The sequence below is a fragment of the Leopardus geoffroyi genome, chromosome X, assembly GCF_018350155.1.
Source record: "Leopardus geoffroyi isolate Oge1 chromosome X, O.geoffroyi_Oge1_pat1.0, whole genome shotgun sequence".
NCBI classification, from domain to species: Eukaryota; Metazoa; Chordata; class Mammalia; order Carnivora; family Felidae; genus Leopardus; species Leopardus geoffroyi.
The window spans coordinates 94,744,672-94,765,996 of NC_059343.1; the positions used below are offsets into that span (position 1 = coordinate 94,744,672).

At 40.5% G+C, this 21,325-nt stretch overlaps 1 protein-coding gene and 1 non-coding gene across 3 annotated transcripts in view; both read left to right on the forward strand.

Moving 5' to 3' along the window:
• The window catches only part of HTR2C (5-hydroxytryptamine receptor 2C), a 289,469-nt gene that overhangs the window by 36,016 nt on the left and 232,128 nt on the right, over positions 1-21,325 (forward strand). The gene's annotated exons all lie outside the window — the stretch shown is intronic.
• LOC123595556 lies at positions 2,742-2,870 on the forward strand. Its single transcript, XR_006711244.1, has one exon. It is a non-coding gene; the product is annotated as a small nucleolar RNA SNORA35 (small nucleolar RNA).

The following is a 21,325-nucleotide window of genomic DNA, read 5'->3' on the forward strand; positions in this document are numbered from 1 at the left end:
ATCTGAAAGCAAAGTTTATAGATGTGCTTCTTTTCAATTCTTTTTTAATATTTATTATTTATTTTTGAGAGAGAGTGAGAGGGACAGACAGACAGAGTGGGGGAGGGGCAGAAAGACAGGGAGACACAGATTCCGAAGCAGGCTCCAGGCTCCGAGCTGTCTGCACAGAGCCAGAAACGGGGTTCAAACTCACGAACTGTGAGATCATGACCTGAGCCGAAGTCCGACGCTTAACTGACTGAGCCTCCCAGGCGCACCTGGTGTTTATGTCTTTATATTAAAGAATTTTTATTTGTTAGACATGCTCCTCTCAAATTTCAGTCTTCCATGAAAGCAAAAGGCATTGAATGATATAGTTGCAATTAATGTTAGGCAAGTACATAATTTTAATGGGACGTGATTAGACGTAATTAGAATAGTGTCACGTCACCAAAGGTATAGATTGACAGCCATTAATAAGGTAAAAACCTTGACTGAATTTCTTGCCTCTACTACAACATTCTGAAAGTGATCTTATAATTTAGGATTAAGGCTGTTGTCTTCATAATTACATACAAAACAATGACGCTGAGTAACCACTCTTTTTCAAAACTGTGGGATAATGAACATGTATTTTTCTGAATGCTGAACTAAATGGACCACAACTTCCTAAATGGATGGTCTTCTACAGGAAATGTAAACTATTAAAACCCATAATTAATAACCAGTTTGTCACACGTTATTTTCCCTCTTTTCGTACTTATGTCTATCAAGTATTCTGCACATTCAAGAGAGTGTCAATATGGTAACTCGTTAACCAACACTTGGTAAATAGGTAGGTCTTCTTCATTGGAAGAGCAGAAACAAAGGTTAATGCATATTTCCTCCTTCAAGTGGCCATTATTCTAGAATTTTAGGCAGGAAAATATGGTCTTTTATACATCACAGATAAACCTATATATGCACTTTCATTTTTGAAGTGCACTGTTTTTTCCTACTCTTTAAGTGAGTTCCGTTCATTTGAATTGTTTTCTTCCTCCTCATTTTTTAAAACCTTTGGCCTAGAAGAGTCTAGAATATCACCTGTAGTTTTCATTTCGCTGGGAAAATTCTGCTTTTTGATTCCATTCTCTTTCGAGTGTCCAGGAAAAGCTCTAAACCCCAACTTTGGTAATGGGACTTCTTCATCTGGGGGAGAGGCAGGCAAGAAAGAAATGAAACATTTTATAGCAACTATATTGGTAAAACTTTAAAAACTTGGAAGAGCCAAGCATTTGAAGGAACGTGGGCCATCTAGATGTTTTATGCATTACTGGCCGAAGTATGTATTGGTACAACCACTTGGGGAAAAAAGTTGGCATTGTCTTCTAAAATTGAGTATACACAATGCGTATAGGACATGTTGTTTTAATTTTTAATTGCTTAATGAATTAATTGTATCAATGTCACCATGTTTGGTGAGATGATGGTGACTCACCTACCAAGGGTTATAATTATTTCTGTTCTGTGCACCTGAGGCCAGACTATTCTTAGAATTCCAAGATGGCCAAGTATCCCAGTGGGCATCATTTGGTAAGGCAGCATACCAGGCTAGGGCAAAACTAGAAGGGTGATAGAGAAAGACTTGTTTTGACAAGAACGCTATACATTTAGAGTAGTGCATGGTTCGTAGCATTTCAACAATGACTTCATGAAGGAAAACAAAAAGAAAGATGGAATGATGATTATTTGACAGTCGCTGCTTGATGTGCGGGTTTTCAGTCATAACCCAGAAAAAAATGGGAGGCATATCAAATGGATGCTTTTCCGTTTTGCACATTTGGGAGAACGTGAGTTTCTTCCAGACTCACAGGAAACATGTGTCTTTGTCACATAATTCAAGGATAATGATCTACAAGTTCTGGTCAGGAACATTTAAGCAATTTTAATTGTGTGTGTGTGTGTTTATTTTTGAGAGAGGGAGAGAGAGAGAGAGAGAGAGAGAGAGAGCACGAGTGGGGAAGGACAGAGAGAGAGGGAGACAGAGGGTCTGAAGCAGGATCTGTGCTAACAGGAGAGAGCCCGATGTGAGGTTCGATCCCACAAACCGTGAGATCATGACCTGAGCTGAAACCAAGAGTCTGATGCTTCACCGACTGAGCCACCCAGGTGTCCCTAAGCAATTTTGAATAGTCCTATCCAACACTTAAGCCAACATAAATAATTAGGCACAAAGCGACTTGGCTTTTGTAAGGGGAAATTATAAGACAAACAGAAAAACATGGAAAAGTATGAATTTTTAAAAATTCCACACATTTTTAACCAAGTTCCTCACAAATGGTAATTTGAAAGAGAAAGAGAATCGCCTTTGGCGAGGCGGGAGATGTTTGGTGGTAACAATGGCTGTTACTTATTGAACATCTACGGATGTCAGGTACGAGACCGGACTCTGCAAGTTATTTCTTCTAATTGTCCCAACAGTCAACTGTCAATAACCAAGTCATTATCGCTCCCATTACCATGTAAGGAAACACAGGCCAAGAGGGCTCAAGTGAGTTTCTAAGGGTCCACAGCTCGTGAGTGACAGAGCTGGGATTCTGAACCCAGATCTGCCTGATTCTAAACTCACATTTCCTTCCCCTAAAGCTGACCCATGTATTTTGTAGCCGTACTGAGCCAATGAAGCATGGATCCTGACATGTTTCAGGTCTCATATCCACCCCTCTTCCAAGCTGGTTCTTCTGCACAGAGCATGGGCTCCCGGCCCCAGCTCTACTGTCTACAAGCACTGGCAAGTGACCCATTGGGCTTCTCCCTGACCAACTGGGCATCAAGCAGTGCAAGAGCAAATCCCTCCACAAAGCTGGGAGAGTCATTCTGTGGGCTACTCCTGCATGCGGGTGGGTACATATCTACTGGGTCCTGGGACCCTGCCTAAGACAAGTGAGGGGGCGGAGAGACAAATCAAACAGCTCGGTACCTGGTACTACTAAATAAAGGCGACTGTGTCCATATTCCAGTTACCAAGAACCCAAAAATGTTACGGTCATTACATTATCACCACCGTTACTATTAGCTGTGTAGCTCTTGGCGATTCACACGAACCCCTCTTGGACTCAGTTTCCCAAGTCCGTCAAATAAGGTCGACGATGCTGGAAGGATCCAAGATTGCCATGATGATGACATGACAAGAGAAACTCATTTTACTCCGCTGGCAAATTGCCCTTTAAGTGTTCTTCAGACAGGAGAGATAAGTTCACTTTTCCCTTTGATGTGATAAAAGTGAGATTGAGATTAGAAGAATCTTGCAGACATTGGCCCCCGTCCAAGCTGATGCGTTTGCCAAGGAACTTGGGAAAGCTAAAAACTTCTGTTCCACTTTCATCAAACTGAACAAAGATAACTTGGGATCCCCTGTGTCGGACTGGCTCTTTTCAATGTGGCATTATTCTCATTCTCCACCACTGGAGAGGCTTCACGCTTTGGAAAATTCCAAACAAGACCGGGGTGCCCAGCGTCTGTGACCGAAGACATTTCTGATTATTTCAGTCCTGGCAGCGTGTTCTGGCTCTTGATGTTTTTAAACATTTTTTTTTTTTAAAAAGAAAAACTACTAAGTACAGAAAAACTCAGATTCAAATACATTTAATATCTCATCCTCCCCCCCAAAAATTACTTTTTAATTTAAATTTTTAAAATAAACAAAACCTTAAAACAAAACTTGAAAAATGTATTTCTCCACATTCCTACAAGCCTCCTGACACACTTGCCTTCCCAAACTCTTCGTTCCCCATATATAACAGTCTGTTTAAACTCATGCCGATAGAATTCCTTTTCAATTATTTCTTATAATTTAGATCTATGTGCAAGATCCATTCCTGACCCCTTCTTTCCTTCATAATGCCTGTGGACACTCAAGTCCCCCCCAGTCTCTCCCTCTACCAGCTTGGCAATGACCACTTTCCCATTTTTTGTATTCACGAAAGTTATCTTGTAAGCCAAGTTGTAAACTCTTTGAAAGAAAAGACCCTGTCCTTTCGTACATCTTAGTACTTACAGAAGCACTCAGCCCAGTGCCTTGCATAAAGCAGAAGTTCACTAAATAATTATTGAGGGATAAATTCATGTAATTTTGCTATGAAGTCCATCATGAATTCTTGGAACCAGAAGTGAAAGAAAGCTCTAGAAAATTGAATCTCACGCTTTTAGAACCATAAAAATTTGGCTCTCTTTTAGGTGGTAAATAAATATACACTGACACTCATTTAAAATCCAGAAAAGGGGGAACACCTAGGGCTGGCTTAGTCAGTAGAGCGTGCAACTCTTGATCTCAGGGTCATGGGCTCAAGACTCACATTGGGCGTGGAACCTGCTTAAAAAAAATAATAAACAAAATGCAGTAAAGATTAGTTTGTGAGACATAAATTCATGAAAAGTTACTTAATAATTATTTTGAGGGGCGCCTGGGTGGCGCAGTCGGTTGAGCGTCCGACTTCAGCCAGGTCACGATCTCACCATCCGTGAGTTCGAGCCCCGCGTCGGGCTCTGGGCTGATGGCTCAGAGCCTGGAGCCTGTTTCCGATTCTGTGTCTCCCTCTCTCTCTGCCCCTCCCCCGTTCATGCTCTGTCTCTGTCCCCAAAATAAATAAACATGGAAAAAAAAATTAAAAAAAAATAATAATAATAATTATTTTGAAGGAAGACCTCACACTTTTTTGTGTGTGCTGACATTATAGATGATAAACTCACCTTCCTAGGAAATGTCCCTAGGGTCCTCTGCCAGAAAGGACACTGGGCTCACAGGTCATAGCTATGTTCTGATAATTAGGCCAACATTATAAAAGAATGCACACAACTCCCAGCTCATTATATTACTATTTTCAGGCAATTGACATGAAATATATCAGTGAAAAATACATATCAAACTACATAAATCCTTGTCGACTGAAATACAAAACCCAGTTTTAAAAAATGACACGCTTTTCCTGACAGTTGGCAAGGATACATTAGAAAGACTTTTTTACACAGTATATATTTTTCAGTTATTTCTTTAGAAGTATGGCAAGATAGTGTTCATATGACCCACTACCCGTCTGAATGAATGTGTTATAATAATACAGGGTTTTATTATTTTCCCCTTATTATTTCAATGCAGAATAAATGCCATGTGAACAATTCCCCTATCCCTCACCAGCCTTATTCCACTGATAACAAGATGTGGGCAGACAGTTTTTTAAATAGACTCTTAAAACTTAATTTTTTAACATAGTTGAGGGGCTTCTCTTAGAGGTCCGCGTGGGTAGGTGAGAATCTGTCAACATAATGTCTGTTCTCAGCATTTTTCCTAAGGGCAACATGCTATTTTGTTTTCCCGTGTAATTATTTTTACTTGTCTTTTTCTGCTTATGTCCTTTAATGTCTCTTAGAACTTTGAAGATGGACAAGTGTGGCTGTTTAGATTCTCTCATAATACAAAACAGTGTTTGTGATAAAGACTATGAATTATCTTTGATAAACATCTGCTTATAGTTGAATGAGGGGTTGTTTAGTACAGAAAGTGGTATTCAGCAAAAAGTGCAATTTATCAAAGAAATCCTTCTTTCCTTGTTGCATTTACCGTCTTGCCGGCTTGGTGTATCTATATTGCTTATTTGTCCTTTATTACTGTCAAGACAGCAAATTTCTCTCTGGAGCAGATGGTGTAACTGCCATTGTTCTAGTGCTTAAAATTCATTCTGCTGCAGGAAATTTTTATCATGAAACCTCTAATTTAACAATATTAACAAATTGAAGCTATGGACTGTTTTCTCTGGGATGTCTGGCCTTTATTAGATATCTGAACAAAAATATATATATTTATATCATGAAAATTGGATCGAAGTATATATTTGATTATTTCTTCATAATCAATGTCATTATTGATTATTGACGGTGGGTAAATGCTATAAAATGTTAGTCAGTCATTAGTTGTATAAGAGTTGATCATGGATTTTGTTTGTTTCCTTTACCAATATCTCCATAATTTATGGCAATGGAAATTTAAAATTATAATAGGTGTCTTGATACTTTTTGAATAGAGTGTTTAAGTTTAAATCTATTTTTAAACTTCAAATTTGTACCTTTTTTGTCCATAGCTCCTAATAGCACCCCGCTTCACCTACCCCACATAGAAAGCCATCAGATTTCGTATTTTACCTTCAGGAAAGAATCAAGGGAAAAATGCCATTTTTTTCACGCCCCGCCACATTTTCAATATTGGAATGATTAAAATAAGACCAACAAAAGTCTTGCAATCAATTTTAGCCTTGCAGCTTAAAAACTAAGGCAACAAATAAATCTTCTATGGAAATATTTGTAATAACTTTTGAACAAATAATGCATGCAGGTAAGTGTCCAGTAAATAGAATTCCACAGCGGGTCAAAATTTTTTCCATGCTTACTACTTTAGAAATAATTCCACTCAGTGTAATGGGGTAAATGGGGTAAAATGGGGTACCCCATAGTTGGACATTTGTATAATCGCCAGTGAAAGGAGTCTAATTAGTTGATCCCATGTTGATCAAGTCCATTATCGTTCGGGTGACCATCCAGTCCAGGGTGCCCAAGAAGGTTACGGTTTGTACTTACTGAATAAATGTCGATAATACTTTCTTTGAGACTCAGAGATGTCCCAATTTGGCTATTAAGTTAGATGCTAATTCTTTATTTATTTATTTTTTTTCAACATTTATTTATTTTTGGGACAGAGAGAGACAGAGCATGAACGGGGGAGGGGCAGAGAGAGAGGGAGACACAGAATCGGAAACAGGCTCCAGGCTCTGAGCCATCAGCCCAGAGCCTGACGCGGGGCTCGAACTCCCGGACCGCGAGATCGTGACCCGGCTGAAGTCGGACGCTTAACCGACTGCTCCACCCAGGCGCCCCAGATGCTAATTCTTAACTCTCATGCGCCCACATAAACCTAAGAACTTACAGGCTGACACATATAAAAGCACTATAAGCGAACATCCCTTCATCAAGAGGAGCATGCAAACTTATTAATGACACAAGAAATACATGTGAAATCACTGCAAAAAAAATCCACCAACCTTTGAATTAAAATCAAAATTTGCGAGGCAAGCGGGAAGCTCTGTGGGACGTTAGGGAAGAGATACATGGATGTGGACTAGAGTAGTTAAGGCTGATTTAAGCAGTTGTCTTCCTCCAGGGCCTCGCAGGCATGAGGTCACATGAACAAAGTCCTCGGGATGGTGATAATTCAAGTTCACAGCCTCTCAGTCAACAGTGGAAATGACTGAATGAATACAGAGAAGGGTATGGTAGAAAAAATAATCAAGAAGGACTTCGAAATTCCCGTCTCTCGCCCTGGCGTTGCCACTGGCCACCTTTATGTCGTTGGGTAAATTACTTCTTCCCGTTGGCTTTGGTTCTTTCATCTGTAAAAAGAGAGTAAACCGGATTCACTGAGCTGTTACTACTTGTGAGACTACTTTGTGCCAGGCGCTCCGCTCAGGACTATGGCAATGATCTCTGAAGTTCCTTTCCTGCTCTAACGTCTGTGGCAATCACTTCCATCACCAGTGTTTCCAGTGAGATAGGTCTAGTCAGCTCGGGATTATTCACTTCTTTGTCAAAAAAGAACATTTCTTGCAGGTAAGTGAACCCCACCCAGCATATATTTGTTATAACTGTTAAGTTGACTTGCAACTTCTCCTCGCAAGTGCCCTTTATGTCCTCCTTGGTTTAGGACCATATTTTCTCCCCCGTGATAATGACGCAACCCCAGAATGGCAGGAAACCCTTTTGGGGAGAAGCTGGTAGGGCATATTTTTGGAGCATGAAAGCTGCCATTAGGCTGCAGGTGACAGAGGCTGCCAAAGAAGCTGAGATTTCCTCTGTGAATCCAGCTGGTTCAAGGCTATAGGCTCACTTCCCTTAGTGGGTTTTCCTATTTGCAGGGAGTGGGGAAAGTGGCCCTAAGCCATCAGAGTGGCGTATATATCACATTTGATAAGGCACACGGGCGCTCTACTCCATTAACTGGAGAAGTTGGAGCTAAATCTAATCTAAGAGGGATCCGAGGAGCAAGAAAAAATTAATTTCACTGGTCTAATATTTATTCTGCACTTTAAACTTGTGGCATGCTAAAAAACGTCGTTATGCTTATCAATAAATAAGTCTGTGCCTACTTACTATAGGAGATACAAAACACGAGATGGAACATAAATAATATTTAAGTCGATACTTAGCTCATTTACCTTTGTCACATGATAAAACTTTTCGTGTAGTTAGGCACGAGAAGGGAAACTGAAGTCCTTTCAGGAAAGTATTCCTAGCACCTTTCATTAATTAAAAAAAAAAAAAAAAAAGTGAATTCCAAGTGTTAAGAAATTTCTACTGGCTTTCCACATAGCCTCTTTGAAATTTTTAAACTTACAGTGTATTTCTTTTTCAGAATTACATAGCCCTGTACATTTAAATCTGTAAATGTACTGAGGCAACTATATAAAGCATTAAATTAGAGATCGGAACAGCTGAAAACTAACTGAAAAGAGCTTAAAATAGAGTTGCAAGTAAATCATTGAGAATCTGTCTTCACATATACTGCGTGTGAATGTTAAATCAATCTGTTTTATTCTGTCAGTCATATTAGACTATTCTACCCCCTCAATTTATAAAGCACCTAATCCTTGAAAACTTCAGACCAAAAGGGAGGGAATAGAAAGAGGAAAAGTGAAGATCATATGGAATCAATTGACAATGCGCTGAAATATTCACTTGCAGATATTGCTAAGTGTATGTTTGAAATAAAGGCCGAATTTGAAACTAGATTATTTCTTTTGAAAAGGGGCTCAATTATTTCAGGGTGTAGAAGCAAACACAATTCAAACCTGTAATCATTTTCTGTAGCGTGTGTGTGTGTGTGTGTGTGCGCGCGCTTAATCATTGTTCTGGCAAAATAAGACCATGATCCAAATTCTAGGCCTTATTCCAAAACTTCTAGGGATTGGAGACACCTTACAAGGTGTTGCAAGGGGCCAGGCATAAGACCAGAGAAGGCAAATGCAGACCCTAACTCACAGTGATATCCAGAGGGCTAACCAGCCAGAGGAAACACAAAAAGCCAGGCTTAGAGCAAGGCAAACTTGTTTTGAAAAAGGCAGCAGACAGGCTTCATTTTTTGCACTTGAACAAAGCCAGGAGTGGCTAAGGGAGAGTGTATGTAAGAACAAAAAAGAAAAAGCAGGCTGAACCGAGACCAATAGGGTGATGGCTATTCCCTTTCTTCCAGATGAAATACGAAAATTTTCTGGGACGGAAAGAAGTGTAAGAAGATAGATCTGTACCCCTGGTGTTTCAGGACAATTCACTGGGCTCTATAACAGAGTTATAGATTACTTTGTCTTCTACTGTAGAAAGAAATGACTGATTGAATGGAATGTTTCACTGATCTTCCTGAACAAACCAATCTCTAGAATTTCAGACACAGACAGTGCCTTCTCAGATGAGCTCATGTGAACCTGCTCATTCCCTGAACTATTTATTGAAAGCAAGTTGAGAATTCCCAGGGCCTTTAGATTAGTAAACATAGAGGCCAAATATGTGGTCAACGGAATCCTTGTACAACGTTGAAAGTGATCATTTGTAATATGTTTTTGACCATTATGTAGTACTATCTTATTACATCATGTAATATGTCAACTGTTTCAATCATATTCTAAGGGAAGAATGAATATCCTTACGGATTGTTAATATTCCTGGTTTTGCTTTTACTTGAGCAGCTCCATAAATGGATATTTATTTGGTATGTTACCTTTATTAGGAAAAGAAACCTGCATGGCTTCTCTTGTTACAAAAATATTTCTATAAATATTTTGATCAAATCTCTACTGGCTTCTATTAATGTGTTAAAACAAGGTGAAACAAACATCTTAAATGCCATTTGCTGATGATTAGATTGTAAATGTTATATTCCATTCTCCACTTCTTTGAGGGATTTCATTTTTAAAGGAAAACCACGATCGCAATGTGGACGTGTTCATTAGGGGACTCCCAGCCTTTGTCAGAAGGTCATATTCTGCCAGAGGGTAAAGAATCCTGCTTTGCTCAAGTAATGTTTTCAATCTAAAATCTAGGAGACAGGTGCTCACTTGTCCTCCTCCATGCTTAGAAAATACAGGGAGGAGGCCATAGTGGCAACTGTCACCGTGATTGATCTCGTTGGGACAGAAGATTGACCAGCTGATTGTAACCCATGCACTGAGGACTCTCGCCGTCACATTGAAACTCTGCAAGGTAGAACAAAGCAGTGAGGTTTTAAGGTTTAAAGGTTGTGAAACGCAAGTTCCTTTTCTCACAATGTTTCAGCCACGTGTTGTTCACAGATCACCACGTTGCGATGATGGATGTAAACGTACCCGGTGAAAACAGTGATAATGACTGCGATTCTCTATTTTAATTTTGTGTTGAACCTTGTCTAAATGCCACTGGTAGAATTATAAGTAGATGTGGGGCGCCTGAGTGGCTCAGCCGGTTGGGCGTCTGACTTCGGCTCAGGTCACAATCTCGAGGTCCGTGGGTTCGAGCCCCACGTCGGGCTCTGTGCTGACAGTTCAGAGCCCGGAGCCTGTTTCAGATTCTGTGTCTCCCTCTCTCTCTCTGACCCTCTACCGTTCATGCTCTGTCTCTCTCTGTCTCAAAAATAAATAAACGTTAAAAAAAATTAAAAAAAAATAAGTAGATGTAAGCAGAGTCGTCTATGATCAGCATAGTTTATAATCTTCCTGTCCTTGAAGTGTGTACCAGTTAAGCTCAAGCCAGGGAAAAGGTTGTTTTATAGAACTCCATGGCACTCAAAATCGGAATGTGAAGTGACTGTGGTGGCCCACAATAGTAAAACGGTAGTAACTAGAAAGGAACTGTAATTAGAAATAAAACAGAAATCTGTCATTCATCTCTTCGTTCAACAAATACTTAACGTAACAGCTAATGGGGCAAGGTATTTTCTGTTCTAACTCTTAATGAAAATCATCTCATGTGTCCCCGGACCATGGAAAGTAGGCTTGGATGTCATTACTCTACCTTTCTGCTTAAGTGTATTTTACACCTGCTTTGAACGAGAAGGTAAAACACGGATATTATTAGGAATGATCATTGAGTGGGAATAATCAAGGGACGTTTCCTACATGACATGGACCCCTGGCTGGAGTGAGGTGCACAGGCGGGCCATGAGGAAGCGGAACATTAAAGACTTCATTAAAGAATGTCATCCACATTTGGATCTTATGACTCTCCAAATACTCTAATCTCATTCTGCACAGAAGGTGAGCGTTATGGCATTCCCAGGCTGCGCCGGGTCACAAATGAAGCTTGAGAGCAAATGTGCAACAGCTGCCGTTCGGGTAACAAACTGTGCCCATTTTAAAAATTATTGGAACTCATTTTGAATTTGATATTCAGTGCAATCACACAAACAGCTATTGCAGACTTTATGGGATCCCGGTCTCCATGCTAAATGCATTGGACTCCAAAGCATAGCCTCAACATTCAAGTGCTTTACAGGCTGGGGACAGTGATCTCCTGACCCCTTTGCGAAAGCACAACTCTCCTTGGGGCACCTGGGTGGCTCAGTGGGTTAAGCGTCTGACTTCTCATGGCTCGTGAGTTCAAGCCCTGTGTCAGGCTCTGTGGGAACAGCTTGGAGCCTGGAGCCTGCTTCCGATTCTGTCTCTCTCTCTTTCTGTCCCTCCCCCACTCACGTTCTGTCTCTCTCTCTCTCTCACCGTCAAAAATAAACACTTAAAAAAAATTTTTTTAAGTACGACCTTCTATCTCATGCATTTGAGTTTACATCATCTTTGGTTTGGGTTTTACTTCTTTGTTTCCTCTTGATTCTTAAACTCAGAGGATTAAGTGTTCCTTGGCAGTAGATTTTCTACTTGAGCAGATACTACCTGACTACATTGGCGTATAAAATTTACAAATGGACTAAGATAGTTTCTGTCAACATAAAACTGTTTTCCGTTTTTGCTGAGTCCTTACATTTAAGAACACTAAATCAGGGCCCTCGGACTCTGCGGAAGGCCCCTTTGATGTGGAGATCTTGATTAGCATATTCTCATTTAAAGGTGAAGAGCTAATTCTGTGGAATGCCGACTGTAATTTTCTAACTAGCTCCTGAACTGAAGGGAATTTTCCCTGATTGATTAGCTTTGGAAATTAAAAAACAAAACAAAACAAAACAAACAAAACAAAATCATTTTCATACAAGATCAACAAGGGAAACGTTTTTTTTTTTCGATTTCCAAAAACGTTAATTTTCTTTCCATAATTACTTTCAACATTTTGCTTTTTTTTCCCCTCAATAAAGTTCAAATTGCTCTCAAGAGCAGGGAAGTATGACTATAGTTCCCAGAAGATGATGACGCAAAAAGGTCATTGAGAAAGGATATTATGCCCTTCCATCAGGATGTGGTCCTCATGCAGGCGGTGATAAAATAAACTGTGTTAATTTCTGTACATCTTTGGAAGTATCCAGTCTGCATTTTCAGGTTAGTTCTCATTACTGTACCTTACATGAAAAAAGATGCAATTAAAGCAGAAAAGAGGAAGTTGCTCTATGTTTTTTTTTTTTAATTTTTTTTAACGTTAATTTATTTTTGAGACAAAGAGAGAGACAGAGCACAAGCAGGGGAGGGGCAGAGAGTGAGGGAGACACAGAATCCAAAGCAGGCTCCAGGCTCTGAGCTGTCAGCACAGAGCCCAATTGGGGGCTCGAACTCACAAACTGTGAGCTCATGACCTGAGCCGAAATCAGATGCTTTAACCAACTGAGCCACTCGGGCACCTTGGGAGTTGCTATATTATAACTGAAGTTTATTATTATTATTATTATTATTATTATTAATGTGCATTATCTATATCAAAACTTTTAAAACCCTGAGCAAATGTCTTTTGAAATTCTTCTGGGAATATAAAAGTTAGTATTTTATGCACAACATGGGTAGATGCCATTCAGAATAATGAATGGGACGTATACTTTATGTATATTTTTGTTTATATTCTATATATTTACTTATGTTTTTCATTGTTGTTACTTGATTTTTGTGTTGTGTGTAGGATTACAGTACCAGAATGGTAACATTTTTCTAGCTTCTGAGTTTCTTTACAAAAGGGTATGGTATTGTGATGTAGGGTATTGGGCCATATTAGTTTTATGCATTAAAAAAAAATTCCAACCATCTTAACAAATATGGCAGACGTAGTGGCTCATATAGCCAATCTTTGAGGTTGTAGTCGTTTCTCATTGGCTCAAGCTGTGGTTACTGCGTTGTTGCTGGGGCAGGGCGGGATCTTCCTTCTTTTTCTTAAAGCAGGAAATGAAACTCCTCTAGACATCCGTCCTTACGGATGATCTTCCAAGGGCATTGTGAATGCTTCCCCTTAATTTCCACCTTGGAAAAATTGTGAAGGACTGTAATTGACTTATTTGGATCAAATGATGGTCCTAGGGTCATTAGCATGACCAAGAGGCTAAGGTGCTATTGTAGACCCAGACTGATAAAGGCCGCCCCTTCTCATTTGGGGAGGGAGCTTCAACAGAACTATAGAGAGTGGGGAAAGAAGAGTTCCCCCAAGGGGCTTCCTGGCTGACTCAGTAGGTAGAGCTTGTGACTCGATCTTGGGCTTTTGAATCTGAGCTCCACGTTGGGCTTGGAGCTTACTTAAAAAAAATAATAATAATAAAAATAGGGAGCCTGGGTTAGTCAGTTGGTTGAGGATACGACTTCAGCTCAGGTCATGATCTCGCAGTTTGTGGGTTCCAGCCCCGCATCAGGCTCTGTGCTGACAGCTCAGAGCCCGGAGCATGCTTCAGATTCTGTGTCTCCCTCTCTCTCTGCCTGCCCCCCACCCCCACACTCATGGTCTCTCTGGCTCTCAAAAATGAATAAATGTTAAAAAAAAATTTTTTTTCTGTTTTCTTTTAAACTGAGGTATAATTGCAAATTCGTTTTTTCTAGAAAGACTTCTTGGATTGCTCATGAATTTTCGGTTTACTACTGACACACACATTTACTTTTTTGTTACCAATTTTCACCCACAACAATGACTTGGCCATTGCCTCCCAACTTTTGCATATTGGTGTTCTTGATGCGTAAATCAGGAAAAAATTCAATAATGAAATTCGCAAAACAGAACCCATTTTCTAAGAAAATAATTAGAAACTAGAAGACATGGGGTGCCTGGGTGGCTCAGTGGGTTAAGCCTCTGACTCTAGATTTCAGCTCAGGTCGTGATCTCATGGTTTGTGGGTTCGAGCCCTGTGTCGGGCTCTGTGCTGACAGTGTTGAGCCTGTTTGGCATTCTCTCTTTCCCTCTCTCTCTGCCCCTCTCCCTCTTTCTCTCTCTTTCTCAAAAATAAGTAAATAAGCATTAAAAAAAAAAAACTAGAAAACATGATTTTTTTTTTTTTTTTAAAGAGAAACAATTTCATGATTAATGAAGTGGATGGGATGTTTGTGACAACATTGCTTTCGCTTCCTTTCTGGGTCATAGTTTTGTTCTATGTAAATGAGGTTTCTGGATAAATGAGTTTTTGCAGTCTACAGAGCATCTAAGAAAAATACCTCCTTCAGCGTTTACAAGAGCCTTAGAAGCTACGTTCCTGATTTATGTCTTAGAAATGGATTGATTACTTTGTAGTCCCTATTTTCTCCGGAATGTACGAGCTGGTGTTTTTATGCAAACTTCACGCTGCCATAATGTTTTCTGACCTTCCTATACTATTCATTAACATCTCGATGTTTTAAATATATTTTTTTTAACATTTATTCATTTTCGAGAGAGAGAAACAGAGAGTGAGTGGGGGAGGGGCAGAGAGAGAGGGAGGCACAGAATCCAAAGCAGGCTCCAGGCTCTGAGCTGTCGGCACAGAGCCCTACGCGGGGCTCAAACTCACGAACCTCGAGATCATGCTCCGGATAAAGTCGGACACTTAACCAACTGAGCCACCCAGGCGCCCCACTATCTCAATTTTTTTTTAATGAAATTATGAACCACAGATAAGTTAGATGATTGAACCTAGTTAGTACAAGGTAAGTACAGGGTGAGAGCCTTTGAGCTTTGAGTGTCTATCCTCTCTGCAAAACCAAAATAAATCCGGTTTAACAGGATAATTCTCTCAGTGTGAAAGAACTAAGAAATTATGAAAGTACAAGTTAATTAGAATACAGAGCTACTTACTTGGGCTGACAGTCATTAATTACATGTTCTCAGCTGGCTCAATTTCAGGCAATTTGCTGCTACACCAAACAAAAAAAGTTCCCGATAGTTTTTAGTCTTGCAAAAAAAAAAAAAAAAATCCCTCAAAGCACAAACGGAGAAATAATTGCTCGATAAGGTGTAAAGAGAGCAGATTTTAGATTTAAGCTTTTGGGCCGGTGTTTTCGGAAGTTTATTCCCTTTGCTGTTTCAAACTCCAATTAAAGTTAGTGGAACAGGTTGGGAGTTTCTGTGTCTGCTCAGGCGAATAGGTGATTGTTCAAATACCGGTGCAGCGAGTGGAGATAAGTGTGGGTCTGCCATGTTTTCGGCAATAGATACAATTCTAAGAAGCTGTCTAAAACCCAACTTTTCCCAAGTGAGTCATGTTTTTTTAAATGCAATGAAACTGTTCAAAGAACCTCATGAGCCCTTCCTTCCCTTTTAACTTTTTCTCACCTCACGCTTTAATCAGATTAGCATCTTATTCTTGCCAATTAGATATGTCACTCCTATTTAATGGTTTATTAAGTTGGCATGTCACCTGTTTACGGGATCTGCAGGTTTTGGTACTTGAGCCTCCGTTGATAAGAGTTGCATGCCTCTGCTAATGAAATAACCACCGCTAGAAGCTTTGAGGTAATTGTTTTCTTAGAATCGAGAGTATTCAAACTTGGTGGCAACATACTGTGGAACTAAATGAAAAGTGAGAGCGTATTAAATAAGGTCTTAGTTCTCAATGCTGAGTTTCTTAATTGTACTTAGTCCATAGTCGTGATGTAAGTGGCTGAGGGCCTCAGGATATGGGCTAGATGTGCAAGGAAGAGATCAGTCATCAGAAAACGGTGGCTCGCGGGGAGCCTGGGTGGCTCAGTCAGTTGGGCGTCTGACTTCAGCTCAGGTCATGATCTCACAGCTCATGGGTTTGAGCCCCGCGTCGGGCTCTGTGCTGACAGCTCAGAGCCTGGAGCCTGCTTTGGATTCTGCGTCTCCCTCTGTCTCTGCCCCTCCCCTGCTTATGCTCTGTCGTGCTCTCTCTCTCTCTCTCTCTCTCTCAAAAATAAATAAACATTAAAGAAAATTTTTCTCCTATTTTATTTTTCTAAAGTCTTGAAACTCCTGTATGTGCTTTACCCTTAACGACATATTTTATTTTATATTAACCACATTTTAATTGCTCGATAGCCCCATGTGATCAGTGGAAACTATATCGGACAGTTCAAGACTTAGGTTCATCAATCTTATTGATCTTTTTAAAGACCTAGCTTATAATTCTTTGATTTTCTCTACTGCTGTCCTGTTTTCAAGTTCACTTATTTCTGTTTTCATCGTTTTAATTTTTACTCTTCTGCTACTTTGGGTTTAATGCTCTCTTCTTTGCCTAGCTTTTTAAGGTAGAAATTTATATGATTGGGACACCTGGGTGGCTCAGTCGGTTAAGCATCTGATTTTGATTTCGGCTCAGGTCATGATCTCATCGTTTGTGAGTTTGAGCCCCCTATCGGGCTCTGTGCTGACAGCTCAGAGCCCGGAGCCTGCTTCGGATTCTGTGTCTCCCTCTCTCTCTGCCCCTTCCCCACTCACGCTCTGTCTCTGTCTCTCCAAAATGAATAAACATTAAAAAATATTGGCTTGGGGGCACCTGGGTGGCTTGTTCGGTTCAGCATCTGACTCTTGATTTAGGCTCAGGTCATGATCTTATGGTTCATGAGATCGAACCCCACGTCGGGCTCCACGCCGATAGTGCAAAACCTGCTTGGCATTCTCTCTCTCCCTCTCTGTCTGTCCCTCACGCTCTTTCTATTTCTCTCTCAAAATAAATGACTAAGCTAAGAAAGAAAGAAAGAAAGAAAGAAAGAAAGAGAAAGAAAATGGTGGCTCAAATAATCCCTAATGTGGATTGTTTATGGAACACATTTCCAGAGGAAAAAAGCCGGATACAGCATTTTTCAGGAAGGGACTAGGAGTAACTGAAGGGGAAATGCACGTGAAAAACAGCACACACGAAAGGGGTAAGAAAAGGCAGTGTTTCCTCTGTTGTTCTGGTGACAATAGACAATAGTCCCCGTTCTACTGAATGCTGACAAGCCCCATAACAGTTACAAAAGAGAAGGAGGGGAGTACTGGAGGCTCGGGAAGAAATAGAGGAAGAGAAATATAACCACCTGGTGGTGAGAGGAATGGAAAATAGGAAAGAAAAGAGATCCATTAAGGCTCACGTAGGGAAGCAAGCTGCCTCAGAAGCTGACCAGAAAGCATCAAGGGCAGATAGAGTCAAAGGGGGAACTAAAGAGAGTTCTAGGGGCATCTTGAAGAACAAACTCAAATCAAGACAGCCAAGCGTAACACAGTTGAAGGCATGTACATAAACTATGTGGAGTATAAGAATACAAAAGACGGGATTGTAAAAACGCAAAAGATTATGGTGATTTATGCAAGTTCAGGGCAATAAATCAGATTTCATAGCAAAGAAACCATTTTTATGAAAAGGAAGAGAACAGGGACCATTTCTGAATGACCTATATCAGTCACTAGATATAGTTACCAAAACAAACATAGAGGAGTTATTAAAAAGATAGGAAATCTAGGGGCACCTGGGCGGCTCAGTCGGTTAAGCATCCAACTCTTGATTTCGGCTCAGGTCATGATCCCACAGTCATGGGATCAAGCCCCGCATGTGGCTGTGCCCTGACTGTGAAGCCTGCTTAAGATTCTCTCTCTCCCTCTCCCTTTACCCCTCCACCCACTTATTCTCTCTCTCTCTCTCTCTCTCTCTCTCTCTCTCCTCAAAAAAAGATGGGAAATCTAGAAAGAGTGATGGATTATTCTGGATGTGATAGAAAACAGAAAAAGAGGAAAGGTTTGTGAATATTATGCACCACAAAAAATGAGATTGTTGGGGCGCCTGGGTGGCTCAGTCGGTTAAGCGTCCGACTTCAGCTCAGGTCACGATCGCGCGGTCCGTGAGTTCGAGCCCCGCGTTGGGCTCTGGGCTGATGGCTCAGAGCCTGGAGCCTGCTTCTGATTCTGTGTCTCCTTCTCTCTCTGCCCCTCCCCCGCTCATGCTCTGTCTCTCTCTGTCTCAAAAATAAATAAACGTTAAAAAAAAATTAAAAAATAAAAATAAAAAAAACGAGATTGTCTCTTTTCTACGGACAATCAAAAGTTATAAGGATTTTTATATATAAAAGAAATCTCGGAAACATAAAAGTATTGATGTATGTTGTTTATGTTTTCAGATTAAATGCGGTTCATCTTCAAATCATTAAGGAAGTGTTAAAAAACAAAGCAGTAAATTTGAAGATCTAATTGACTTTATTCAAAAATTCATGAATCGTACAGCATTCCATCTAGCAAATAGAAAGGAACTCAGAGGAGCTTTACAAAATGAAAGGCTTTTGTAGGCAGAAGTGGGCGGGGGGGGGGGGGGGAAGGAAGTTTCCAGCAAAGACTGGATGGTTTCAGGTAAGGTCACCTTTCTTTGGGGACGGAAGGGGTCTATGGGAGATTACTTCCCTAGTGCTGACCAGATAATTCCCCAGATTGACTGGTTAAAGGTTACATTCTTGAGAGAAGCTGAAACTTCAACCAGGTTAGGTATTAGTGACATGGGCTTAGCCCAAGTGACTCCATTTAGATCCCATTGTCTCTTTTTTAGCAATCCATAGTGCCGAATAGGTTCAAGCACCCCAAGGGATATTTTATTTTCACTTATCAAATTCAGGTTTGTTTCAATACCGATTAAATAGTACACAAACAATAACAATTGGGAGCATATTATGTCATCGTTGACTATTGGCCAGCAACACAAATGGTAGTTTTTATTCTTGTGGGTTGTTTCTCGAAGATTCTTTTTATCCTTTCAGGCTTTTATTTACATTCAAGTTAGTTAACATATAGTGTAGTATTGGCTTCGGTGATTCCTCACATACCTATAACACCCAGGGCTCATCCCAACAAGTGCCCTCCTTAATGCCCATCATGCATCTAGCCCATCCCCCCACCTCCCCTCCAGCAACCTTTAGTTTGTTCTCTGTACTTAAGAGTCTCTTATGGTTTGCCTCCCTCTCTGTTTTTATGTTATTTTATTTTTCCTTCCCTTCCCCTGTATTCATCTGTTGTGCTTCTTAAATCGCATATATGAGTGAAATCATATTGTATCTGTCTTTCTCTGACTTGTTTCTTTTAGCATCATACCCTCTAGTTCCATCCATGTTGTTGTTCCAAATGGCAAGATTTAATTCTTTCTGATGGCTGAGTAATATATATATATAATTCATAATATATATATATATATATATATTTTTCCCTATATATATATATATATGCCACAATTGAAGATTAATTTATTTTGATAATTCCTGATACAATATGATACAGCAATATGTCTCCTAGTACAGAGAAACACGGTCAGTATTTGTCTTACTGTTAATTACATTTTGCTCTGAAAGAATGCTTTGTTTTTTGTAGGTGGAGCTGGGGGCTAGCTGGGGGGAGTGGAGGGGGGGTGGTGGGAGAGGAGGGCATCAGCAAGGCTTTGTGCTATAGCTGTAGGAAGCTGAGTAAAGCGAAAAGTAGTCTTTAGTCCTTCCTCTCTGGGTTTTAAAGAAAATCCATACAATGTCCCCGTTCAGTCACTTCCTCACAGAACGGCATGTGACAAGTGGGAAATAGGATTTTATTCACAGGCAGAGTGGCTCTGTAATTTTGCACGGAGTTCCTATGAAATGGAGATAGCACAGGCCTGACATGTCAGCCTATTTAGGCAGATCTGGAGAATGGGGACAACATGAAGGGCGTAGGTCTCTAAGTTGACTACATTTAATGTTGGTCATTACTCTATTGCAAGTAATATAAACAACTAATATAAACATATATTATATGTTACATATAATATAAACAACTAATGAAATGCTTACTATACAGGTATGAAAGCCCAATTTGCAGATCATTTACAAGGTACAGGAGACCCCAACTCAGTTGAATGTATTGAGAGGATTGAGAAATCACTGGGTAACTGTGAGGGTCGGTTTTTTGGTTCATGGTGGCACTCTTTGTCTCAACTCCTTACCATGACTTACAATACCTTCGTGATAGGGTTCCAGGCTGGGGCACCTGGGTGGCTCAGTCCGCTAAGCGTCCCCGACTTCAGCTCAGGTCATGATCTCACAGTTCGGGAGTTCGAGCCCCGTGTCGGGCTCTGTGCTGACAGCTCGGAGCCTGGAGCCTGCTTCGGATTCTGGGTCTCCGTCTCTCTCTGCCCCTCCCCCGACTTGTGCTCTGTCTCCCAAAAATAAATAAATGTAAAAAAAATGATAGGGTGCCAGGCTTTTCTCTCTGGCCTCTTATACTATTCCCCAGTTACAGTGGCTCACACCCACCTTAAGCCATTTGCACTTGACATTCTCTGTGAACACTATTCTCCTAGAACCTCAAATGACTAATCCTTCTCCTTCAAGTCTGAGATTATAGGTCACTGCCTGAAACAGTTCTTCCCTGACCACCCCATCCAAACTAATCACCCCGACCTCTCATGCTGGTCTGTATTATTTTTTACAGAATTACTGCTATATAAATGATCATATTTGTTCAGTTCCTCACTAACTTTCTCCCTGGGCCCATATTATAAACTCCATCATTGCCAGAACCTTGTTTGTCTTCTTCACAACTGTATCCCAAGCAACCAGATTGTATGTTTATTGAAATAGGAATGATAACCAATAAAAATAGACCTCGGCCAGCTCACCAATTAAGTCTTGAGTCTAGTTCAGGCATTGGATAATGACGTACGAACTGTTGAAAGGATTTCAGAGAACAGATACAAAAATGATAAAAGGCTTAGAAAACAAGACCTATTGATGAGGTTTTCGGGGGGTGACAGTGGGTTCGTGGGGTCCGGAGCCGACGACCAACAAAGAGTTCTTGAAGTCGTCTTTGGTGCAAAAAGGTGATTTTATTGAAGCACCGGGACAGGACCCCGCGGGCAGGAAGAGCTGCCCGGGAACCAGGAGGAGACACTGGTGGTATACTATGAGGCTGGGGGGAGGTAAAGTCCAGGGGAAGTTTCCAGAGAGATTTTTTTCAACGTTTATTTATTTTTGGGACA